This window comes from Myiozetetes cayanensis, unplaced genomic scaffold, assembly GCF_022539395.1.
Source record: "Myiozetetes cayanensis isolate MyiCay16 unplaced genomic scaffold, myiCay2020 scf2-11, whole genome shotgun sequence".
Classification (NCBI taxonomy): Eukaryota; Metazoa; Chordata; class Aves; order Passeriformes; family Tyrannidae; genus Myiozetetes; species Myiozetetes cayanensis.
The window spans coordinates 28115392-28123461 of record NW_026087411.1 but is presented as its reverse complement, the minus strand read 5'-3'; the positions used below and the strand labels follow the sequence as shown (position 1 = coordinate 28123461).

Genomic DNA, 8070 nt, shown 5'->3' with positions numbered 1-8070 from the left:
ATGGCGCTGCCCCACCATATACCTTTTGCTTTCTTTTGCTGACATCTACAAAACTGCTCCCAGCTTTAGGCTGTGGCTCTGGTTCTGCTCTGTACCAGTTTTACCATGATGCTGCTCCACCAAGGAGCAGTTTTGAATCTCAGCTTCCCCAGGGCGAACAAGAGGGAGAATGGGCCTACAGTTTTATTTGTTGCTTACACCAAAAAACATTATCTAATTAAAAATCACTAGAAACCACATGCATTTGCAGAAATGGCTCCACTTCAGAGGAATCTCTTGAGGCAAATAAGTGAGTAATTTTTAAGGGTTTATGAAAATAGCCTCTATAGTTACACTCGCTAGGATAAAATTACAAGTGTTTTCAATCCTCATGCTTCGGGGCATAAGTTGATCCTCAGCTGGGGGCCAGGCAGGAATTTCCTCCCAGAGGATATTATTGTTCTGCGAAGTATCTCATGGGAGATTCACATCCTCCAGAGTTATCTGGCATTACCCACTGGAGGGGAAAAAAAAAAAGAAGAAAACCCAAGAGGAGGTACTGCTCAAAACAAGCCAGTGCTCTGGTCTCCTCGCATCACACCGAGGGCGGCCCCCGTTGTTGCACAAGCTGCCCCGTCCGGTGTTGTAAGGGACCTCGGCGGTCCGGGAAGGGCGCGGGACGGCCCCGCTCCTTCTGGGAAGCGCCGTGACTCACGCGCCGCCCCGGGACCTCTCCCGGAGCGCCGCCCGGCCCGCCCCCCGCCGGGACAGCCAATCACCGAACCGCTATTTGCATACCGCGCCCGGGGGCTCCTGGGATGGCGGCGGGGGCTGCGCCTCCCGTTCCCCTCCCGCCACCGCCGCGCCATCGCTACACGGCGGTGTGACCCCCCCGGGAAAGGGTGGGGGGTACACACTGAGGGAAAAGTATCTCTCACCCTTACTGAGGTGCTAAAGAGAGCCTGAGTTTTATATAAAGTGTCTAGGATGCTTGCTAAGGTGCCCGGATGACCCTCAGTGGTCTGGGGTGCAGGCTTCAAACCTGTAGCTGTCTAGCGACAGAGTGGTTCAATTCCACCTTTCGGGCGACGGACTGGGGCATCACACCAAGCACGAGTGTCATTTTTGCCTCAGCCAGCCCCCGAGGCAAAAGACAACGCCCTCCACGCCCTCCAGAGCTGACACCACAGCCATACATTTTGGTTACCCTCTCTCCACTTATCCTCCCACAGCACTGGACTGTGCTGGACACAGCCAAAGGGAGATCTCCCAAGGGTGCCTGGATGACAAGTCTAGATTTTAATTGGATTTTTTGTTTAGCATATCTTTGCTAAGCAGTGTCACACATCCTACAAGAACAGAAAAGTAAATAACAGAAGCCATTCTCTAGCTCTGCTCCATATTGACGATAACCCATCTCCCACCCACGCTGCAACAAAGATGCTTCACTTCAGCAGTAGGCACGAGTGCTAATAATGTCACCCAGCCCCACGAAAAATAAAGGTTAGCATCAAGCTAAAAAACATATTCTTCCAGCAGAAGGCATTTATTTCATGATATCCTGTTGCAACAACTCCAGTGGACGATTTGTGGAGCCCCTAGTCAAGACAAGACCCCAACCACCTGGACCACAGGGGACAGCAAGGGTTGAAAGGGCATTTTCACTTTATCTCCTGGCCCCACAGGCAGGAAGGGCAATTCTGCCTGGTGAATTCCAGAAGAAATACTGAATGAATTATCAGATCTCCAGTGTTCCTGGGTGCTTTCTGAGGGATGCAGTGCCATCCCGACTTAAGCAGGTAAGCAACCCTGAGGATGTAAGCCAGAATGACTGTGCTTCCTTTACACAGAATGAGTCACTCCAGCTGAAGGCCTGGGAGGAGAAGGGAAGGGCACTGAGAGCACTGACACCGTTCTGCTACTTCTTTGAATCTGCAGACCCCCGAGCCCATTAGAGAGGAGCAGCCTTGGTGCCAGCAAAGCACATTGCTCCAAGAATACGCTGTCCCGTTATGGGAAATCTAGGGGGAAAAGCCCCTCTGAAGCATGTGCCAACTTCTCTGTGGCCTTGCAGGAGATGTGCGTGCACTCTCCCCAGCACAGCTGGGAGCGCCCCAAGTCCCAGATGGCTATCTATCTGCTCCATGCCGCTCTGCCTACCAGCCAGCCTCCCCTGCCCCTAATGAACTGTCCATGTGGAATTTCTCTGCGGTCTCAGAAATTGGTATCTGCACCGCAGCTTGGCTGAGGGGTTGTGTTTTAGGGGTGAGGGGGAGAGTTGGAAAGTCCTTTGCCCAGTAGTGGGCAGCTGAGAATGCTAGCACTCCATGTCAGTTACCAAGCAGAACATAATACGGCTCTTTCATGTGGTGTTTATAACTGAACATGCTGTTTTGTGTCAGCCTGATTTTTTTTTTTCCTTCCAAGAAGTAGTTTTGGATTAAATTATGACAATTACATTCTTATATTCACCCCCCTCCGCCAGCCCCCACCCTTGCCCTGCGTGCACACAAACACAAATGGGAATTATGTGCTCTGAGCGCGATTTGAACTACACAGCCTGGGATCTGTGCCTGGCATTGAGTTCACTTTTTTTCCTCCAGAACAAAAAGGCCACGTCCACTCTGCACTCTTTCATTGCCTTAGGATAAAGGAAGATAGATTGCTAGTGTGGGTGATTTTTCCCTCAGGGAGTTGATAGGGAAAACAGACTTTCAAGCACATGACAGAGGAGGCTGGTGAGTGCCCGCTGGGGAGGTCATGGTAAGCAGTGTGGGGAAAGTTTTGTGAAATTCCCTGTGGATCCCTACTCAAGATGCTTACACACCCCCAGTCTGGCTCCTGTACCTGGGCAGTGTCTCGTCTGGTGGGTAAGGCAGGCACATGGCAGGAAGCAATCACATCTTTTTGAGCTGTGCCCTCCAGGGCTGCACCTCTAGCACGTGGCTGAACCCTGGGAAACACGGGTGTTTATTAGGACAGGAGACATGGCAAGGCTGCTCTCACAGCTTTAGCCGACACAGTAGGTGGGACAAGGGCACCCTATATTTTGGTGCTGTTTTTTAAATACTGGTTGGACAAGAACACCAGTGTGGAGGTCCATGTAGATGATCTGTCTGTAGGAGGGACATTTTGCATAATGCCACCCATGTCTTGCCTGAGTCAGCTTTGTTTGGAGTCACTCATTAGTCAGGCAAAGCTTCCAGTGTTTGAACCTGAATGTCACTTTCTTCCCTGACAAAGGGCCAAATTAAGAGGAGCCAAAGACCTCACCACTGGTTAGGAGGCAATCCAGAGGTTACTCAGAGCCAAGATGCACGAGAGCCTGGCTCCTCAGCCGAACGTAATCTGCCTCCTGTTGTTTTCCCCACGGAGTCACAGCACGGTGAGGAGGATGTGCTGGTGACAGATGGCTGACGCGACTTACTAAGAGTACGGGTGACTGGGCTGTGACTCAGCAAGTGTTTGGCTACAAGAGATTGGGAGCATGTGCTTTTGCACTGGTAACCGTGGCCCTAGCTGGGTCTCCTGGAGGACCAGGCATGGGCTGTCATCTGAAGCCTGTGACTGCCATCTTCCATGGGAGGAAAGCAGGCACACGTGGCCTATTAGGGCAGAAAGTCAGGCTCCTAAATTACTGTTTACATTTGTAATGGATAATGCCTGAGTGTGTATAAATATGTGACCTGCCAGTGGTGTTTAGATGTCCTACTGGCCTTCAGAAAGGCAACCATTCAACATCCTGGCCTAGAAAAATTACCATCTTGCTTTGAGGGAGTAGGACTTCTGAAAACTTCTGTTGCAGTTGAGTCACTAGAGGGGGACAAAGACCTAGCCTGCGTATGCATCCATCTACCAGTTCCCCCACTGCAGCTCTGGGAGACACCTTGGAAAAGCAGCAGCAGAGATGGCCCTGGTCTTCCTCAGGTTTGAAGGTGCCCAACTGCTGAGAAGGCTGAGCACACAGATGGGGATAAGCAGTACTTGAGAAACAAAGCCACTCCTTTTCCCCCAAGAAGCAGGATGGCACATGTATGTGCATGTGCAGGTTAGCAGCCCTTAATGTTGGCTATTCTAGCATTTCTCCCTACCTAGAGCCTGACTGTCCATAGCTGGCCTGGGCTCTCAAAGGCTAAATTCCAAGAATTGCACAGCACAAGACGGTGTCACCCGGGCAGAGGGCCGAGACAATCATTTATGTTTACAGGCACATGTCATTTTTCTCCTTTCTCCTCTTTTATGAATTGGAGAGAACTGAACTTCCAGGGCTGGGTAAGTGCCGGGGGTTACTGTTGTCTCTGTGAGATAAAGACGTCATGGAAATATTGGAGGAGTTGAACAGAGTGTACCTGTGTGCATCCCACACACGCACAGGGAGCCAAAGTGGCCGTGGCAAGCAGCACAGCAGTGCTTGCAACTAACATATTGACCTGGAGTGCTTAAAAGCTACTACACACGCTCTCCTGGTGAAATGTTGGCCGTAATGACTCATACAAATGGATCGTGATACGCAGCACTCAGCCCAGCCAGGCTATGTGTGGAACCAAGACACTCCCATTTTCTCCCCTCCAGCATGCTTCCCTGACCAAATCCAGGACTGAGCCATTTGGCTCTGACTGGAGCTGGTCAGAACATGTTTTTCTTTTCTTCTCTTTTCCCTTCCTTCACCCTTTGGAAAATGTTGACATTTCAGCAAAGGGCTGAAAACCCAAACCCTGAATATTTTCCATTGGAAAATGCTGGGGGAAAGGGAGGGGAATAATCCCCACATTGCCAACAATCAAACCTCTTTTGCTTTTAAGACTTTGGGGTTTATGAGTGGGGGGGGGCACATTTGGAGGTCAGTGAACACTTTCATTGAAAGTATCTTTCCTCTCAAAATCAAATTTTTCACTAGAAAAATGTTCCAACTGGCATAATTTTCACTGGTGATAGTTTGGACCCTCTCTACATCTAAGTTGGGATTGGACTTGAAGAAAATGTAATTCATTTTATTGGAATATAAAGCAGAAATTACATTCCCACAGCACAATTGATACATACTTGCCATTCTCAGTATCATGAGACTATATCCTGATATTCTTTCTTTGTCAACAGTGCTGTTCACACGATCATCTCAAGCAAGTTTGGAACACAGTCTCTGGAGACACCACACTCCCACCACACTCCCAGAGCTCCAGCTGACTTGCCTCAGACCTCAGAGCACATTCCTGAAGGGAACCTACCTTTCACAAGATCACATCAAAGGGTGTAAAGGGAGCAATATGCACTGAAAGGTGTGTTACCTGTAACTATCCCTTGAGTAACTGATAGCACAGAAACACTTACAAAGCGTTTTGTTCTGATATCTTCAGCTGATTTACATTTCTGTCTGAATCGTAATGTAAACCTGACACATCTGTTTCGTCTTATTTTTGCTTATTATTCTGCTTTCCTGTAAGTTAAAAATAAAAAAAAAAGGAACAATGTTAGCATAACAGAATACACATACTTGTAGAAGATGAACTGTGCCCTAAAACTTTTTCTAAATGTGGCTAATAGCAGGTTACAGTTTATAAAAGGAAAGATCTTAAAATGGGCACACACTGGTCATAAATAAACTAAGGCTGCAACCTTAAAGAAACTTTCAAAAACATAGCAGAGTGAAGTTCAGAATAACCTCCAAAGACAAGCAATGGGAATAAACAGCTTAACTGTTTGAAGACAGATCGTTATCAGTTGTAGGACATCATGACAGCAAAGGAGTAGATTCAATGACCCAGAGAACCCTTTTAATTTGTTGTGCCCCTTTCCCTCTTTTTTTCCACACTGAAGCTTCCCAGTTACTATTTACATTCTCTCTGGTATGATTTAGCAATTGCAGTGCTGCACTTCATTCTGATTTAGTAGAGGTCCCTATCTCCTGTCACTCCCAGGTTTTTCTGAACTAGCCACCTGTGTTTGAATTCAGTCAGCACCAAAGAAGGGGCATATTTGCCTTAATCAAATCCCTATTTTTCCTTCTTTTTGGCTTAGGAACATCTGATTGCAATTGTGGAAGCTTATAAAGAAGGAGGTTTAGGAAGAAAATGATTCAAAATCTCAATTTTAGACCTCACCTTTGTTGGTTGGGGACAACTAAATTTCATGTTGATAAAAGGAAGAGGCACTTCCTTTATCAGAACGTCTCTGATAACTTAGTGGCAAGAATTACAAAGTTCCCAAGGACCTGCATTGGTGCTGTGTGTCCTTTGTCATAAATTTTCAAGGTAAGTAAGCAATTATTCACTTACAGAACCCTATTCACGAGTTAATGAAGTCAAAAAATCAAGAGTTTTAGTCCCTCAACTTGAAAACACAACTGCAAGCAAGAAGGCACAGCAGAAGACTGAGGAGCTGCCATCCGGAGATGCAGAGCTGTAACTATCCCTTGGAAAACCCACACACACATAGCTGAGATGTAGCTATGAGCTGTCCTTGCTCCCATCAGTACTAAAGGGGCAGATGCAGAAACAAGGAGATCCCAAATAAGAAGATAAAGAGGCAAATGAATCACCCTGTCACTGTGTGAAATGTAACGACTGGGAGAGCCAACAGATTAAGCCAGGGCTTGTGACTATTAACATTCACAGAAACACGTTCCACAAATTCAGCTTTCTGAGAAAAACTGGATTCTAGCTTCCTTCTGGTAATTTAAAGAGGCAACAATCTGTTCATATGACCTTCAGATCGAGCTGATACAGGAACTGAATCTACAATAAAAACTGAAGAATGGCCCTTCGGGGCCAGAGCAGTGGTCCTCCCCACCCAGCACTCTGCTCCCAGCTAGGGCAAGGTAAGAGATTGTCCAGGGAGTGCACTCAGGCCTGGACATTTCCCTCTCCCTTCTGATTCCTCAGCATTCACCTTTGTTGGAATGGGATGTAAGATTTTACATTTTGCCTCTTCCTTTTAGTGTCATTTTATGGACCTGTTACATGCAAATTTTTCTAATGCCATTCTGAGCCCACTGTTGCTGTCTGCCTCTGCAGCCTTCTGGGCCAGCAACTTCCAGAAGTCCTCTACCTAATGAGATGTAATTTCTTGTCTGTTTTAAACTCATCTCCTACTAGTTTCACTGAGTGCTCCCTGTTCTGATGTTGAGGGGTTTGGCTACTAATGGCTCTGCATTCACCCCAGCCACCCTGATTTAGTGAATCCAGTCCTCAGCCACCAGAAAAATAGCGAAGCGTTGCGATACTGGGTTGCTCAGCTCACTTCCGTCCCTGACTCTTGCTGACCTGCCCAGAATGGTTTTGTGCCTGGAGCACTCTGGCTGTTACCAAACTCAGGGGAGAAAAATAATGGCAAAGCAAAGGGAGTGCAACTTCCTTCCAGGGCTGTACTCCCCACGCAGTTGTTCACTGATGATGCAACAGGTCCGTTTTGTGGTTAAGAGCTGGATGCTGATGGCTCCGTCCTTCTCCTGGGGCTCTGCAGATCTGGGCCCAGCAGGGGGCTGCAAAGCAGCAAGCAGGATTTCGGGGAGGGTAGGCTGGCAGCCCTGGCGGGGGTGTCCGGGGCATCTTCCAAAGTGGCTTTAATTAATGAGCACATGTGCAGTGAGGAGAGTTACAGCATCCCACTCAAATTGTTGACTTGGAGCCGCTTCTGGAGACAGCCGTATTCTGCTCATTAGGAAAGAGCTTTTTTGCAATGCCCTTGGATTGGACGGCTCTTGGATTGCACCACGAGATCAAGTCCACGTACGGGCTGCCTGCCTTTCGGCTGCCAGCTCCAAGAGGGTTGTTTTTCTTGTCTTCTCATTCTCAAGGAGTGCTCAGCCAGATGGCCTGTTTTCGAATGCACTGTGCGTTGGTTGGATGTGTGTTTGGAGAGTCTGCCAGCTTCACGAGAAGGAAGAAAGAGCAAAAGAAAGGGAAAAAAGCGCCATTTGGTATCTATCTCTGGGACCCAGCCAGAGTTGAGGCTCTGTTTGAAGAAGGGGGGAGTCTTAAGAAAGAAACTCTAGACAAAATTGAAAGCTGGAAAAACTTTCAAGCTTGACAGACTGGGAGACTGAAGTTCTGTACAACATCCATCTACTACCTGGCTCCATTGCAAACGTGTAGC

At 47.9% G+C, this 8070-nt stretch overlaps 1 non-coding gene across 1 annotated transcript; it reads left to right on the top strand.

Moving 5' to 3' along the window:
• The first annotated feature begins 980 nt into the window (after positions 1 to 980).
• On the top strand, positions 981 to 1067 carry TRNASTOP-UCA (transfer RNA opal suppressor (anticodon UCA)). The gene has a single exon. It is a non-coding gene; the product is annotated as a tRNA-Sec (tRNA).
• Positions 1068 to 8070: the final 7003 nt, after the last annotated feature.